The sequence below is a fragment of the Salmo trutta genome, chromosome 7 (assembly GCF_901001165.1).
Source record: "Salmo trutta chromosome 7, fSalTru1.1, whole genome shotgun sequence".
Classification (NCBI taxonomy): domain Eukaryota; kingdom Metazoa; phylum Chordata; class Actinopteri; order Salmoniformes; family Salmonidae; genus Salmo; species Salmo trutta.
This window is the reverse complement of record NC_042963.1, coordinates 3,811,644-3,830,237: the sequence shown is the minus strand read 5'-3', so window position 1 is coordinate 3,830,237 and position 18,594 is coordinate 3,811,644.

Sequence of the window (18,594 nt, the reverse complement as noted above, 5' to 3'; positions counted from 1 at the left end):
CAAAACAAAACGAAAAGGGAAACATGGATCGGTGGTGACGTCGACCGCCGAACAAGGAGAGGGGCCGACTTCGGCGGAAGTCGTGACACTTGGATTATGCATTGAATACGTTTCTACTGAGATCAGTACCCGAATGAAATTTCAATGAATAGACAGTTCAGACACTAAAAAGTTCAGTATGGTACATACATTGGGATATTCCCATAGTAACTGTCAATTATTTTGTTAAGCAATGGTTGCATATTCTTTAACAGGCCTTTTCCAAAGCGGGCCTTAAACTCATTAATTCAGACAAGAATGAGACAATTATATCCCAAGCTGTCTGCATGTGGAACGCTAATTCCTTACTAATGTATTGAGACCCTTTGTGTAAAATCAGTACACTGTTGGGAAATTGGCATGAAACTGGTGACAAAAGACAGAGTACTGTAGCATAGGATAGGGGCTTCACCAACAACGTCACCAACAAAACAAAAAAACTCCTGGACCGGCTGGGCAAACAAGATCTGACAATCCGGCTGAGGCCCGACGAGGGATGGGCACCATCCGAGCCAACCGGGGCAAGGAAACCTCTCGAGCCAGCTAGGGCGTGGAAACCCGACGAGCTGGCTAGGCACCCCCGGTTCCATCGGTGGGGACCCAGAGCCGATGCCACCATACCAACCGGAACGCCAGTGCTCCTCGATGCTTCATGTGAAGGCTGCTGCATTCTGTCACATGGAATGACGCTGGAGAGACGAAGCAGGTAAGGGGAGTAAAACATTTAAGAAAGAACAGACATGGAACAAGACAGGAACAGCGTCAGCAAACGAGTAACACAGACAAAAACTATTAATGCAGCAGCGGGGAACAGAACTGGGGAGGTAATAAACAGGTGATTGAGTGAGTCCAATATCGCCGATGCCCGTGACGAGGGAAGGCAGGTGTGCGTAATTGATGGCAGGAGTGCGTTATGCAGGGCAGCCTGGAGCCCTCAAGCGCCAGAAGGGGAAGAGCGGGAGCAGACGTGACACTTACATAAAGGTCCCATTTGGCCACTTACTATACATACAGTATGCATTAGTCCCCATGTTATAGAACGGAATTAAAGAAAATGATTGTCAGTTCACTTTTTGATCTTCTTTCTTCCCCTCCTGCATACAACATTATTTCAATAGTTTGGGTTATTCTTAGCTGCTCTGCCATTTTCTCTGTGTTGTTACCCTGCAGCACAGATTATCATCATGTCCTGACAAGGGCAAGAGTGGCTATCTAGCCACTTCACCCAACAGTTCAATCCAAAGAATATTCAAGGGCAATGGTGAAATACATTGTGCTGTCTGAGTGCACTAAACAAGTCTATCTTTTCAACACTTTCTAATGAATAAGCATATAACTAGAATAATGAACTTTTCAGAATAAATCCTAATGAGAACATGAGGTATGATATTTGAGTAGGAGGAGGCATTGCAACCTAATCTGCATGTTTTATTTGTTAGATTGACCAAACTGGCCTGGTTTACATTTAGATATTATATTGTCTTCATCACTGTGGTTAAGCAACCGATAATCAACGAGGGGCTATGCATTCTACGGAAAATAATGCACAATGTGGAAGGTGTGTGCCACAATTCATTAGCGGATTGGCACTAACCTTTCACCGAATAACATTATTTTCCAGAGACGCATTATAGAGTCCAGAGTTGATTATACTGTTTATAGAGCTCGCCAGCATGTAGTCTTAGAAATATGGAAATCGGTTACAGTAGTTACCACTGGTTCGTTCAGCCATTCCTATGTGGAAAATGAATGGGTAAAGAACAGGGTTTTGGGATAAATGCCTAAAATAAATTTGGAGGTTAACACAGGCTTAGGAGATCTTATACGTTTTGTTGTATGAGATATCCATCGGTTACAACCTTTACAGATATGATCTTAATTTAAACCAGTTTTCTACAGCAGGAAAATAATCCTGCAACACCAAGAAATGTGAATTAGCCTAGTATATGGATTATAATTAATGGACGTTTATGTAGAGGTTGATACATATTTCATTAGGTCTGAAATTCCAAAGCGGAAATTAAACTTCAGTCAGAAGCCTTTTTAAACCTCAAATACACTACAAGTTTCAAATGTTCTGCATTTCAAATGTTCTGCAATTAAGATCCTACATCTGTATGAGTTATGAAGCCTTTATACTTTATGTGCTTTTTTTGATTACATAAGTCAGCTAACATACATAAAAAAAGAGGGGGATGTTAGCTGATGAAGATGATCTCATAGAACAAAATGTTTAAGATCTCCCAAGCCTGTGTTTAGCACAGACCTTATATTTGGCATTTATTCAAAAACTCTCCAAAAACTCCATTAATTTCCCCATGGGCTTTGGCCAATGAGCCATGGCAGAGTTAGTGCCTACTAAAATATTACAAAATTGCTCTCTCTAACCAGTTTTCCATCCAACCTTTTTATGCGAGTAAAGAACATTTTGGATTACAATGACAGGCCTGATGGAAACATAACATTTGTTGATAAACTTTCCAAATGTTAACAAAACAAAATATGCTAGACAAGGTGGGATCTTTTTGTGGGAGGAAAAATTTTATATGCAAATATTTATTTAATAACTGTCATATCAAAGTAACTTGGAGTCACGCGATGATATGTTGTGTGGTCCTCCCTCTACGTCATGCAGTTTATTATGCTACAGATATAAGTTATGATGAACTTCACAGGGTGGTGAAAGTGCATGGTGATGAGCTTGATGCACCTTTCCAATACATATGCAGTGTCTTATTCTGGTGACATGATGATTGATGCTTGGCTGCCATTTAAAAAAATAAATAGTAATAATCAAGCTATTTTGTCCTTAATAATCTCATGTTAGGCTATAACCAAGACCAGAGTGGGGACCTTTGCTGTAGCCTATAACGTTACATTCTTTGTGACAAAACATCAGTACACTTGAAAATACAATGGAATGCCATTTTTTACTTAGATTATTTTATTTGGTACATGGGAATTTAACCAATACTATCTATCTGTGGAATGCAGTAAAGCAGTAACTACATGCCGCGCCCACTGCCATTGAAGGTACTTATAACAGTACCACGCCCATAAGCAGTATGTCACTACATGCCGCACCCACTAGCATTATGTCACTACAAGCATTATGTCACTACATGCACATTAGTTATTTTTATAGCAGCCTTTTATCCAGAACAAGTCAATCTGATGGAAACATCTCTGGTGAGAAAATGCGTATATTGTTTTATGCATATTTTAGATTATTCCCATGAAAATCTGTCGCCAATTGGATGGAAACCTAGCTTATACCATGGCTATATTTGCCGCTAGAAATGTGTTAATTTGCTGGTAAAAATGTTCAACATGAACATCCACTGTAGTAGCTAGCACTAGAACCGCAAAGATGGTCAAACCGTTAAAAATTTAGTGTCACGCCCTGATCTGTTTCACCTGTCCCTGTGATTGTCTCCACCCACTCCAGGTGTCGCTTATTTTCCCCAGTGTATTTATCCCTGTGTTTCCTGTGTTTCCTACATGCAAGATGCCAGTTCATCTTGTATGTTTAATCAAGTCAGTCTTCCCTGTGGCTCAGTTGGTAGAGCATGGTGTTTGCAACGCCAGCATGGTGTGTGCAACGCCAGGGTTGTGGGTTTGATTCCCACGGGGGGCCAGTACAAAAATATACACTGCTCAAAAAAATAAAGGGAACACTTAAACAACACAATCTAACTCCAAGTCAATCACACGTCTGTGAAATCAAACTGTCCACTTAGGAAGCAACACTGATTGACAATACATTTCACATGCTGTTGTGCAAATGGAATAGACAACAGGTGGAAATTATAGGCAATTAGCAAGACACCCCCAATAAAGGAGTGGTTCTGCAGGTGGGGACCACTTCTCAGTTCCTATGCTTCCTGGCTGATGTTTTGGTCACTTTTGAATGCTGGCGGTGCTTTCACTCTAGTGGTAGCATGAGACGGAGTCTACAACCCACACAAGTGGCTCAGGTAGTGGAGCTCATCCAGGATGGCACATCAATGCGAGCTGTGGCAAGAAGGTTTGCTGTGTCTGTCAGCGTAGTGTCCAGAGCATGGAGGCGCTACTAGGAGACAGGCCAGTACATCAGGAGACGTGGAGGAGGCCGTAGGAGGGCAACAACCCAGCAGCAGGACCGCTACCTCCGCCTTTGTGCAAGAAGGAGCAGGAGAAGCACTGCCAGAGCCCTGCAAAATGACCTCCAGCAGGCCACAAATGTGCATGTGTCTGCTCAAACGGTCAGAAACAGACACCATGAGGGTGGTATGAGGGCCCGACGTCCACAGGTGGGGGTTGTGCTTACAGCCCAACACCGTGCAGGACGTTTGGCATTTGCCAGAGAACACCAAGATTGGCAAATTCGCCACTGGCGCCCTGTGCTCTTCACAGATGAAAGCAGGTTCACACTGAGCACATGTGACAGACATGACAGAGTCTGGAGACGCCGTGGAGAACGTTCTGCTGCCTGCAACATCCTCCAGCATGACCGGTTTGGCGGTGGGTCAGTCATGGTGTGGGGTGGCATTTCTTTGGGGGGCCGCACAGCCCTCCATGTGCTCGCCAGAGGTAGCCTGACTGCCATTAGGTACCGAGATGGGATCCTCAGACACCTTGTGAGACCATATGCTGGTGCGGTTGGCCCTGGGTTCCTCCTAATGCAAGACAATGCTAGACCTCATGTGGCTGGAGTGTGTCAGCAGTTCCTGCAAGAGGAAGGCATTGATGCTATGGACTGGCCCGCCCGTTCCCCAGACCTGAATCCAATTGAGCACATCTGGGACATCATGTCTCGCTCCATCCACCAACGCCACGTTGCACCACAGACTGTCCAGGAGTTGGCGGATGCTTTAGTCCAGGTCTGGGAGGAGATCCCTCAGGAGACCATCTGCCACCTCATCACGAGCATGCCCAGGCGTTGTAGGGAGGTCATACAGGCACGTGGAGGCCACACACACTACTGAGCCTCATTTTGACTTGTTTTAAGGACATTACATCAAAGTTGGATCAGCCTGTAGTGTGGTTTTCCACTTTAATTTTGAGTGTGACTCCAAATCCAGACCTCCATGGGTTGATCAAATAGATTTCCATTGATTATTTTTGTGTGATTTTGTTGTCAGTACATTCAGCTATGTAAAGAAAAAAGTATTGAATAAGATTATTTCTTTCATTCAGATCTAGGATGTGTTGTTTAAGTGTTCCCTTTATTTTTTTGAGCAGTATATATAAATTGCATGAAATGTATGTATTCACTACTGTAAGTCACTCTGGATTTTAGCGTCTGCTAAATGACGTAAATGTAAGTCAAACAGCGTGTTTTTCCCCGTACTCCTTTTCTTTTCTCTTTTGCTAGTCTTCCCGGTTTTAACCACTGCCTGACTCTGAACTACTTTCCCGCCTGCTTGATCATCCTGCCTGCCCTGACCTTGAATCTGCCTGCCCTTCGGTACCTATTGGACTCTGAACTGGTTTTGACCTTTTGCCTGTCCACGACCATTCTCTTGCCTACCCCTTTTTGGATTATTAAACATTGTAAGACTCCAACCATCTGCCTCCTGTGTCTACATCTGGGTCTCGCCTTGTGCCTTGATATTTGGTAATTTTGATAAGTACATTTCAATAAAAACCTTGAACTCACCTGTCCCTGACTTTTCCTAAATATGTGTTTTTACACACTAGCAGTATGTTGAGATAAATATCATAAAATACCAAAACATTTCATATTTAACAGTAGAATAGCCGGGCCTCGAGGAGTACCAATTAGCTGCCAGTCTAATAAATCAATTTAACTAGAAAAGCCTGTCGTCATTGGACCCCCCTTTGTGCCAATGTCATTTGGTTGTGTTTATGAAGGTCTAGGTAACATCAGAATACAAAATGTAAATAAAATGTTAATGAGTTTATGTTACTGTAGGCTATATGTGAAAAATAAAAACAACTATAAAAGATGTATGCTATTTTTATAACAAGACAAATCAAAATACTCAAAACACCCTCCTAGACAGAGGTTAGCAAGACACGGTTATTGAAGGAAATATCTTAGATATCAGTAGCCTGAACATCAGTATAAGCGCCAAGCATACTTGTGAATAGTAAAAATCAGCACAAAAGCAATAGTGGCATTATAATAAGTATAAGTGTCGATATGACAGCGGTAAAAAATAGTATATTATTGTCGGTTACTGGACACGGTATTTGTTGCCTCGCTTGTGCTTACAGTATAGTGTGCGTATTCACGCAACAGTTGGGTCTCATTTAGCTGTTATTCCTTGTCCTAACAGTCGCCACTAATCTTTTACACTTTCACTTGATTGCAACATTTCCCACAAACAAGTCACTTGCACCTAAAACAGGTGCTGTTGGTTCTGTTCAGAGTGCATCTGCCCACCTGGCAGTTCTCCTCCCTGGGAGCTGTGAGCAATTTGGCTCGCGCAATGGCTTGCGTGGAATCTTTGCTGCTGCCTCTGCCCTCATATGTCTGTCACGTAGCCCGTGTGCCAGACTCATGATGAAGTGTCTACTGCTCATGGTGTAGTTCACATGCAGGTCACCCGCGATACAAGTTACCTTCATGTAAACTTCGGTTTTGCTAAGGTGTTGTGGATGGGGATAGTGTATGGGGGGTGATAAAATACTTAATTAAGCCTAGGCAACCGCACCACGTGTGGCTGCCTTACTAATGTCCGCGTGACGCCTGCATGTAACGTTAACTAACATGTCATCATACCAATGCCTTACTAATGTCCGCGTGACGCCTGCGTGTAACGTTAACTAACATGTCATCATACCAATGCCTTACTAATGTCCGCGTGACGCCTGCATGTTAATGAAAGTCATAAGGTCAATGTTGATATTTAGATTCATTCAATCTCAACCATAAATGTTAGAAACGTACCGTTTTTCCCATGCAAGCCGACATTCCGAAGTAGCCTCCGAGTGTAGCCCCTCGGGCTTCCTGTTATCGCTAATGGCCTAGAAAAGATTATGTCCAATCTATAGGTAGTCTCTTTCCCTCAACACCTCATGGCATGGTATGTTATCTTATCTCGCTGTATACAGACCTAAATGTTGTTAGCCAATCACAGACTGTGTTGTTACCAGTTACCAGTAGCCTACATCAGACAACCAATACGAGTTGTGTCCATGGCTTTCAGTTGAATAGAAGAGTTCATAGGCTTTCCCAGAGGGGCCATGCTATTTTGGGATCCTTGGGATGTCCCTACCTCTATCAAGTATAAAGGTAAAAATGTAAAAAGTTTGGTGTTAGTTTAGGGTTTAGGGTTCAGGGTAAGGACGTCCCAAGAAATCCGGATAACAGTAACCGTTCATAGAGTAAGAGACTGGCACGGTATTTGAGAGCTCGGCGCCGACACAGATATTCATTTGTTTGTTTTTTTACATGCGGCAGAAGCGATTTTCGAGTGTCTCCCCAGATAGTTTTCTTAGAGACTATTAAAAGAATTACCAAGATTTCCTTGATCCAATTGATGAATAAGTAGGCTATATTTAAGTTATGATATCGTTAGGAAATATTTAGGCCTACTGTGTTGATAAGGCAAATTTGGTATATTTGAAAATAATACTTTTTTGTTGATAAGTTGATAATGTCTTGTCGAAAGCATGTAGGCAATATTATTTACTGTGTCGATAAGGGAGTAGGCTAGTGTACAGTAATGTAATTTGATGTGCTAGAATTATTTATTTAATGGATTAATTAAATAGTAAATGAAAATAGACATGGTGCTAAAGGATACATCCATATTTTACATTGTAATACACTATCCCTACATGTCATTGTGTGCTGGAGCTATGAGTTTATTTTTCCACAGTCACTAGGCCTACACATTTACACTCAAACTGAATTGAATGTGGGATGCATAACTACTTTTCACTGAAGAAGGGAACGAGGTATGACATACAACTTCCATCGAAGACCTTAAAATCATGCCTGACAAGACCAATTAAATCATAACCGTGCCCTATTACAGTGTGGATACAGGAGTAGCCTATTCTACAATAATGTAACTGTATGTGCTTGTATTATTTATCTAATTTCAAAATGAAATTGGAAATGTGGATGGGTACGCTACTTCATTCAATGATTACGGTATTGTACAAGGTAGATACAGGAGTAGCCTATAGTCTACAATAATAATGTTATTGATGTGCAATAGTATCATTTATTTCATTGATTCATTAAATTGTAAATGGAGATGGGTAGGCTACTTCATTCAGTGAATACTGAACGTCTTGCTATCTCTGGGAGTATGTTAATTAAGGCTTTTCAACTGTTGAACTATGGCAAGGTCGAACTCATTTCTAAATCTCTTTATTTTAGTCAAGAAGTGACGAGCCAGAGCAACCAATCAGCGTCACTGTAGCTGTTCTATCCACCACCCACACTGCTCTCCCTCCACAAACAACCACATCCTTTTCTCCTGTTCAATTCATTTGCAGCCACACTGAAAAGGACTGTACATACGTACCTCTGTGCCCATCTCATTGTAACATGATCCATCCAAGGCCAAAGCTGGATGCATAAAATGTGAAAAATGTCAACAAGTTGCTACAGGTGTGTGTGTGTGTGTGTGTGTGTGTGTGTGTGTGTGTGTGTGTGTGTGTGTGTGTGTGTGTGTGTGTGTGTGTGTGTGTGTGTGTGTGTGTGTGTGTGTGTGTAGATGGAGTTCCAAGAAAAGACATGAGAAGATTGCAAATGAGATATATCTTGAATACCAGGCAGCTGTTTGAATACAGAATTAAATGGTGTAAACTTAACAGGCTAAACTTGTTGAATACACTCTTTGAGAAAGGGGTTCCAATAGGGTTCTTTGGCTGCCACCAAAGGAGAACACTTTTTGGGGCCAGGTAAGAAGTATTTTTGGTTCCATGTTGAACCCTCTGTGGAATGGAGCCTAAAAGGGTTATACCTGGAACCAAAAATGGTTCTCCTATGGGGACAGCGGAAGTACTTGTATGAGGTGACTGACTACCTCAAGCTCTAAACCCTCAGAGGTAGTAATCACACCTGTGGGTAGAGTGGCATTCATCTTACCAAACCACATGATCTTTGTTTTGGAGTTGTTCAGAACAAGGTTAAGAGCAAAGAAAGCTTGTTGGACTCTAAGTTTTCTATGGGGAGCTGTGACGTCAATGGAGTGTGTTAGTGAGATTTCTTCTTCATTCTTGGAGAATGACTACTACTGAAAACTAACATTTCTCCATCTCATCACTTTACCCTATTAAGTCAGGTATGTAATCGTCAAAAGTGCAATTTGACTCAAAATATTGAGCTAACATGGTTAATAATTACATAGTCAATGAGTTTCATGATGTTTGAAGGCAATTGAAGGGAGTTTTAACCGAGTGAAAAACTGGTTGGTATTTTCCCCATTGTAAGTACAGTAATGGAGTTAGGCTAGGTTGCTAATGGTTTACATTTAAGAGAAGGAATTAAGATGGCGTCTGAACTTTCAACAACATTTTAGATCCAGTTTGTTTAGATCCAACAGGCTCAATTTACTTTAGGTAATATATGTAAATATGTGATGTCACGATAAAATGTGTTAGTGTTAATATTTGTACGAAAATAGCATTTAATAATTCGCTAGCTTGATGCTAACCAAATTTTGCTAGTCTAAGCGCTAGTTAGCTCTAGGCCAACATTAGTTGGTTTTAGTCAATGTCAGCTTACATGTTAGTGGTTAATAATGTAATGGTTGTAGCATTGTTTCGCATAGGCGTCCAGTAATTTATAGGTTTATTTTCGAAAATGACACTGATAGTACAGTGAGTTATATATAATGTGAACTTGTAGATGTATGGTGACTGTCATGGGCAAGTCCCTTGATGGATACCAGGAATGGTGGAAGGACAATCTGAAGGTAATTATCTTTGCACACAACAGCAGCGTCCAGGCCTCCAGAGTACTCACCCTATCGCCTGCTGTACGGATGGGAGCCGCAGCTGTTTACTGAGGTAAACAATGCAATTGTATATACAATTATTGCATAGACTGTAGTACAAAAAATTGTGATTGACTTAGTGTTTTTTTATTGCTATTTTTGTATAACGTACTTTGAGACCACTGAAACTCCACCTGATGTGGTGGAAGTTGTCGAACCAGATCAGGACGCCTTCAAGGACCACCTTCAGGCACGGACTGAGAAGGATGTGAAGGTTTTTGACAAGGTAAAAATTATTGTCCGCTGTTAAATGTATTTTCTGGCCTTCCAAGATATATATAAGAGCTGTATTTGTAATAATATTAAATATAATTGCATTTATTTATATTATCACTCAAGGTGAGACTGAACATGGACATGGCGCAGGAGAAACAGAAGGAGAGCAGCCGGGGGTGAATCAAGGGGACTAAGTGCTTTGACATCCGGACGAATTACTTGGCTTGGAAGAAGAACAAAAGGAAGGCGAGACCTGGGTAAGCTTGGTACTCTTTCGCTCCTAGCTGGGGTCACCATCCGTCAGATGATAACTATTTGCATTTTCCGCCTCGTGGTGGGCGGCATCGCCATGCTGTCAGCAGTACCAACACTGGCCAAGGGGTTTCTCCAAATAGTCAATCTCAAGGCTAACCACTGGGTCATGTTAATTAACCGCCACTTCCAGGTAGGTACTGTTAAGGTGTATGACTCCAGTGGTCATGACACCATCCAGGAGTTTCTCTCAAAACTCATCTCTCTATCTTTTCCAAGGACCATCCCTTGCCTCCCTTATCAGCCCCACTGACATAAACAATTTGACAGGTATCCTTTCTTTTCTGCCTGACATTAACATTATTGCATGTCTAATCAAACATTTAAATTAAATCATTCAATAACTGTACTTTTACATACCTGATAATCCTTTAACCTGTGTGTTTGCTTGTTTACGTCTGCCTCCTACCCTGTTCCCTTTACTCTGCTCCTGTTCTCCAGGACCTAGGGGTTCTGCCCAACACCCAGACATAGATCCACCTGATGTCCTCCATTACCAACCACACTCCAACTTTTCATTACATCAGCTGTTATTGTCATGTTGTCATTATCTGCTAAGAAAGAGTAAGAAAACTATCAAACTGGGCACATAATGTGAGATGCACAGATTAGCTAAAAACACTAGCACTGCAAACACTCAGAAAAAAGAGGGCAGCAGTGCCGGGACTTTGCAGTTTCCCTCTTCGCGTCCACCTTCCAAGACTGACTACCTGTTGAAAATAAGTGACATGCAGAACCTCCCATCCACACAGCACCCACCTCTCTATTCCACACACCAGAATTCTGTATTTCAGTCTATGATTGCCATGTGAGTGTACAAAAAATCTGAAAGCAAATTGACACACGTACCAAAAAAATATCAACGTTTATGTATTTAAATCTAAAATATTGCCTGATTGGTTTTCGCAGCTGTTTCATAAGGTGTTCATTATTGTAGATTGTAGCATATCCCTTGATGGTATTTGTTAGTTCAACATTATGAATTATTGTATCATAAGACATACAATAGATATATTTTCAACTGCAAGGGTGTACTAATGAGCTTTATTTTTTTTGAAATCATAATTGAGGACTACTGAAATAATATTATTTCAGTTTAGATAAGGGAAATATGAATGAAAATATGCCAGCCAGACAAGCCAGTGTATGAATCAAATGTATTTGCATATGAATGGAGTGTAAATTAGCTGACTTTGTGATTTGTAAGGTAAGTAACATTAATGTTTTTGGGGGGGGGGCATTGAAATTATATAATATTAAAATGAATAGGAATACATTTAGCCTAATTGGTAAAAAATGTGACGTGGGAGAAAGTCAGGAAAAAAAGTCAGGCTTTTGTTTGTCAAATCCAGATTAAATATAGGTCTTCATATGTATCAAATCTGTAGGCGTTTGTGGGCTAAATCAATGACAAACAGCTGAAATGTTCAGGCTTCATCATGATCTGTGATCAAAACAGGCTGGGGTGTTTTCGGTTCCGTTTAGTCTGAGGTTATGCGTAAGAATGCAACTGCACTGAAATCAATAGCCTGATTCAATGGGATTCTCCTGAATAATAAATGTTTTTTATCTGTTAAGCTGTTTGGTCTATGCATAGACCCATACCGATTCTAACTTTTGGTATTTTGCAGTAGGCATAGCTCTAAATTGCAGAGCATTTAATAAACCAACCACATTTTCCTGTGATGTTGAGGCTGAGCAATACCTTCGACAGGCTAGTAGACTGCGGAAATAATTGTGGAGTTTATCATTGTTATAGCCTAGAGCGCTTTATATAATCTGGACCGTTGTTTTTCCTATGGCTAAGCAAACAAGTGGTAGCATATGCTTTGTGCCTGTCTCTATGACAAGGGTGAGGCCTATATCCTCACATACCCCCTCAATTCGAGCCCTGCTTTTAACCATAAGACATCTCCACAGAAATGTATAGCCTAAGGATTGCATGGTGACAGTCATTGTGTCTGTTAATCCGGTAAACTAGGAAGTAGGGGAAAAAATGACGTCAAATCATGGCATAAGTGATTTTCAGGCCAGAATTGGAATTCCAAGTTGGAAACCGCTCAAAACAAAACAAATCCCAGTCTGAGTTCCCAGTTGTCTTGAACGCACTGAAGTCGGAAGTCAGAGTTACCAACTCCCGAGTTGTTTTGAATGCGCCACTAGAGACCTAGGCTACCTCTTATTTCTGAATAGGGATACCGCCAACAAAGAAGCCATTGTGTCTGTCTTGATGTGAGAAATAGCCATATCTACACAGCAATGGTGGCTGGCTGCAATATCAACTAGCCTAATCATTTTTGTATTGAAGTGATAGGCCTATTTTAGCTAAATCGACAAATGAAATTGATTAGATTACTCTGGTAATGACAAAGATTTTTACAAAATCATGTACATGTAGATGTTTGTAAGGCGTTCATGGTGAGATCTTTAATAATAAACTAAACAGACACTTAAACTAACACGTGATGCGTTACACATGTAGACTTTTTTAAGCGTTGATGGTAAGATCGTTCATAATAAACTTACAAGCAAACGTGCCACGTTACACGATGTGAACACTACGTACGTCTACATGACGTTTGCCTGTCATGTGACGTGAATGTGTCGGCAGTTTGACGCCTTAGGAAAAAACTTGTCTCCGTTGATAGTCCATGTTAACCTGTTGGGGCTAGGGGGCAGTATTTGCACGGCCGGATAAAAAACGTACCCGATTTAAACTGGTTACTACTCTTGCCCAGAAACGAGAATATGCATATATTAGTAGATTTGGATAGAAAACACTCTAAAGTTTCTAAAACTGTTTGAATGGTGTCTGTGAGTATAAGAGAACTCATATGGCAGGCCAAAACCTGAGAAGATTCCATACAGGATGTGCCCTGTCTGACAATTTGTTGTCCTTCTGTTGCATCTCTATCAAAAATACAGCATCTCTGCTGTAACGTGACATTTTCTAAGGCTTCCATTGGCTCTCAGAAGGCGCCAGAAAGTGTAATGGGGTGTCTGCTGTCTCTGGGCGAAGAACAGCAGGAGAATTTGTGAGTGGTCAGCCTGGGGACAGTGACACTGGAGATGCGCGTTCATGAGAATTCAATTTTTTTTTCTTTAAGCCTTTGAATGAATACAACGTTGCCCAGTTGGAATATTATCACTATTTTACGAGAAAAATCGCATAAAAATTGATTTTAAACAGCGTTTGACATGCTTCTAAGTACGGTAATGGAATATTTTGACATTTTTTGTCACGAAATGCGCTCGCGCGTCACCCTTCGTATAGTGACCTGAACGCACGAACAAAACGGAGCTATTTGAATATAACTATGGATTATTTGGAACCAAAACAACATTCCTGGGAGTGCATTCTGACGAAGAACAGCAAAGGTAATCAAATTTTTCTTATAGTAATTCTGAGTTTAGGTTGTCCCAAACTTGGTGGGTGTCAAAATAGCTAGCTAGCCAAAATGTGCTTTCGCCGAAAAGCTATTTTAAAATCTGACACGGCGATTGCATAAAGGAGTTCTGTATCTATAATTCTTTAAAAAATTGTTATGTATTTTGTGAACGTTTATCGTGAGTAATTTAATAAATTCACCGGAAGTTTGCGGTGGGTATGCTAGTTCTGAATGTAACCGATGTGAAATGGCTAGTTATTTAGCAGTGGTGCGCGCTAATAGCATTTCAATCAGTGACGTCACTCGCTCTGAGACTTGAAGTAGGGTTTCCCCTTGCGTTGCAAGGGCCGTGGCTCTTGTGGCCCGATGGGTAACGATGCTTCGGTGGGTGTCAGTTGTTGATGTGTGCAAGGGTCCCTGGTTCGAGCCCGGGTTGGGGCGAAGAGAGGGATGGAACCTACACTGTTACGTGAACATCACATGCTAATGTAAAAAGCTGGTTTTTGATATAAATATGAACTTGATTGAACAAAACATGCATGTATTGTATAACATAATGTCCTATAAGTGTCATCTGATGAAGATCATCAAAGGTTAGTGCTGCATTTAGCTGTGGTTTTGGTTTTTGTGACATACATGCTTGCTTTGAAAATGGCTGTGTGATTATTTTTGGCAGGGTACTTTCCTGAAATAATGTAATGTTTTGCTTTCGCTGTAAAGCTTTTTTGAAATCGGACAATGTGGTTAGATTGACGAGAGTCTTGTCTTTTTAAATGGTGTTAAATAGTCATATGTTTGAGAAATTGAAGTTATAGCATTTTTTAGGTATTTGTATTTCGCGCCACACGATTCCACTGGCTGTTGACTAGGGTGGGACGCTTGCCCAGGGAAGTTAATTTGTCACAGTATTGTATGGTGCTAGGAAGGCATTAGGTGACTTCGTGAGAGGTATCAGTAGCTTCACGGGGATTAATTATGGCCCTTATCACCCCCCATCATGGTGGATGGGTTTAAGCATCTGCCTCTGGATCTAATCCAGCGACTGTGAGAGCTTGTTGGTTGGTCATGCACTGCTTGAACAACACGTGTGCGTTGATATCAGCAAGTCAAGCATGTTGTAGAACAAACAGAGCAACAGGCCAGCAGGCGAGTTCCTCTTTTCACGGAGTACAGCCATGCCATCTGATCCGAAACATGATCTGACACTCGCTCTCCTGCTGGCCGATATGGATTCTTTCCCAGATATGGAAAGCCGTTCTGCATGAATCAGAATAATCATCAGAGATGTCATGATCCATTTCTTCCCCGCAATCTGAGTCGTTTTCATTCAGATCTTGCAGCAAGCTAACGCAGCATGTGCATCCATTCATCTTGGTCTTGCAAATATGCATGCTCTCACTGTGTAGCCTACTCCAAGTGGGCCTAGAGTAGACTAATAAAACTGCTTGTATTCGGTGGACTGATATAGGGGACACCATTTTGAGATCACAATTAGAATAGATGAATACAGTAGAATGTCCCTCCCTGTTCTTCATTCACAACTGGTGATTACATAATTATGCATGTTCGCTTCCCATTGCTCATCAACTCACTCATTCCCCCCCTTCTCCCCATCATACTATACTTCATTTGTTGTTATACTGTATGTGTGAAATTAGTTTCGGTATAGTTTAGGTTCAGTTGCGAGGCAATTATCCGGGTGATTATCAACTCGGCATGGCACCTTCAACTATCGGGAGAAGGAGGGGCAGTCCCTACTGTTGGGAGAAGGAGGGGCAACGAGGAAAGACATTAAAAAATGACATGCCCTCATGAAACTTGTTATAACTCCAGCTCTGTTTGTGATATTAAAATTCTAACAAAGACAGTGTGTTATATAAACATATTTAGGAAATGTCAAGGAGGGGTGCATGACTTTAAAAATGGTAGAGTAATTAAACATTTAAATTAGTTTTGAGTCATTATAATGCTCTCTGCCTTTCTAGTGTTAATATACACAATCACAAAGAAATCCACTAAGATGTTGTTTAGGAAGGTCATAAAAAGCATGATATAAGACAATTTACTTCAAAAGAACAGAATAGTATGTTTTTAGTTGTGTTTATCTGTGCTTAGTAGCCAAGGCTATGGCTGTGCCATGCCAATTAAATAAACTTTTTTAATTTAGCAGACATCACAGTCAACACGTATATATTTTACAGTAAGAATATAATCTAATAAAACATTGTCACCAGTAGCCATCTCACACGAGGAACTCACACAGAGCCATTGTTATTCTAGTAAAAAGGATATGTTGAAACAGAGACCACACGAGCAATTTGTATAGTTGTTTGGCAAAAATAGATTCATTAGAAACCTTGGAATCTGATCTTTCTGAAAGGGTATAGCAATTAAAACATTTGGCCTGCATGGACCTGTGTAGGATGATATGGAATAAGTGCATTTCTGGTAAGCTCCGTTCCCTTCTTTGTCAATGCACGCTGTGCTGGTCATCAGTCTCTTCATTCTCTATTTGACAATCGATAACATTTTCACCCATCAGACTATCAATTTAATCTTGTCTTTAAACCAGTGTTATCCAACCCTGGTCCTCCAGTACCCCCAACAGTACACATTTTTGTTGTAGCCTTGGAAAAACATACCTCAAGGACCAGGGCTGGGAAACATGACTTTAGGCAACATCTATTATTATTATTATTATATGTGTGAAAATAGTATCAATATAGTTTTGCTGTAGTTTGGACGTACCAGCTGGCCAGGCAACTGCTGTCTTATAGTCAGAAAATACACTATCGTCTTATTTTTGTATTTAGCTACAGTCTATGTGCTTCTGAATCAATCGTTACATTTTCTGACTGATAACAATTTACATTTGGTGTCCTAAAGTTCCTTATGAACGATTTTAACATAATTATTAATTTAGCAACGTATTATTTATTATGGAATATTTACACAATTGAAATATCAACGTCAGAATGACCAATCATGGCCATTCTAGTAGCTATGGAATTCCGGTGCTCCTAGTGCTAGCTAGCAAGACTACTAGATAGCTACAGTAGTTGCCTTGGTAACCAAACAAACAGACCTGCTAGCTTAGGTAACCAAACCATCAGTCCTCATACAGTAGCTTGCTATTCGCTTAATGCAGCCCCAACCACTTGACCCAGTTCCATTTGAATGCGATTGTGTTTGTGTTTCCAATTCACAACTTCCGTCAACGCTAGCAAATTACCTCAGAGCGGTTAACAAATAAACAAAAACAAAACATGGCTCACATTTGGGAACACACAAATGGCTCTTCTGAGGTCGGATGGTATCACCGTACCCCATCTGTCCATGATTAATAATTGGGTGGATGACATGATAAAATGGCCTGAAACTACATATGGGGACATTTTTAATTACTTCATGCTCTCCTTGGGAGTGGATGGTTCTGCTATGAAAAATGACAAGAGTACAGAGGCCTATCAGTACCTCCACAGTGGTGAGGTGTGCTGAGTTATTCTTCACCAGGAGGAGGGAAAAGGATTGGTATTTCTGAAGGCCGATGTTCAGCCCAGCCAATCAAGCAGCTCTTACCTTTCTGCTTCAGTACTTGTATCCAACAACGGATCAGTAGAGACGGCTGGATGCGCTTGTATCGCTGGCCTTGGAAAGTCATGCAGCCATGCAGCCTCAATTTTGTGGAAGGTAAGCTAAAATGCAAAGTCACTTGCATTTCTATGTCTAATATTTCTTAACATAAGCGATTACAGCATACAAGCAGCCTCATGTGCTGTGGTGACAGTTACTATAATCCATAGGCTAACGTTATATGAAATAGTTCTCAGATGATATCTATGATCAATCGCCTCATTACTTGGTCTTGTAATTGATGTTTATAGCCTATTTTCTTCATTCCTTTTACAGATGAAAGTGCACAATACTGCCTTATTTAGACACAGAATGATAAAATAGTCAGGCTTAACATAGCAGTTAGACCAAACGTTTTGTTGGATGAAAGCTGAATTGAGAATATCATGATCTATTGGTTATGTTAACATGTATTTGTGGATCAACAGAACTGCTGTATTAATGTGGAGAATCTGTAAGTATCCTGTCAAATCTCATGTTGGTGAAGCAAGGTAGGTTTATGGAGTCCAGGTGAGTCTGCCCCTGAACAAAGCAGTTAACCCACAGTTCCTAGGCCGTCATTGAAAATAAGAATTTGTTCTTAACTGACATGCCTAGTTAAATAAAGGTACAATAAATAAAATATTATAATTAAGGTTATAACATACATGTCAGCATCACATGTATTTCTTTAGTGTTATTGTTTTTCTGGTGAATAAGGTTTGCAAAATATCCTTGTGGTTGGGGGTAATGCCTTGAGTATGGTAAGTATAAGTGGTCTCATCTCATTGGGAACAATAGCAAGGTACGTTTATGATGAATCTTGCATGTGTTTTGATTAAGTTGGTCACATAGTCCTCAGTCACACAATTGTTAACTATTGGATTTTCTCTGAATGTATTTTTTTGTAACAAACATTATATCACAGGTGAAGACTGCAGTGTCCAGTAGGCTAACTGGCATAGCCTGCACAGATGAGCAGCGACAACAGAATGCAAGGACTCAGAGGAACCTTGTGTGCCAAAACGGTTAAACAGCATTGACTTCACACACCATAAGGC